The sequence below is a fragment of the Phaethon lepturus genome, unplaced genomic scaffold (genome assembly GCF_000687285.1).
Source record: "Phaethon lepturus isolate BGI_N335 unplaced genomic scaffold, ASM68728v1 scaffold25364, whole genome shotgun sequence".
Lineage (NCBI taxonomy): Eukaryota > Metazoa > Chordata > Aves > Phaethontiformes > Phaethontidae > Phaethon > Phaethon lepturus.
The window spans coordinates 8185-8428 of NW_010533019.1; positions in this window are offsets into that span (position 1 = coordinate 8185).

Sequence of the window (244 nt, forward strand, 5' to 3'; positions counted from 1 at the left end):
TTCTGGTGTTGGGGCGTCCTTTCTCCCCGCCGTTCCCTCGCTGGGCTGCGCGGGACGGAGCTCAGTGCGGATGACGACACTAGAGGGAGCCGGTAGTCACAGTTTCTGATGGGGGCCGGCGGGCTGGCTTTGCTTTGGGGGCTGCCCGGGCACCCTTAGCAAGCGACGTGCCTGTGCGGCGGGGCTCTCTCGGGTGGAGCCTCAGCCTGGCGGGGCTTTGGCCGCCTCCGAGGAGGGCTGGGGG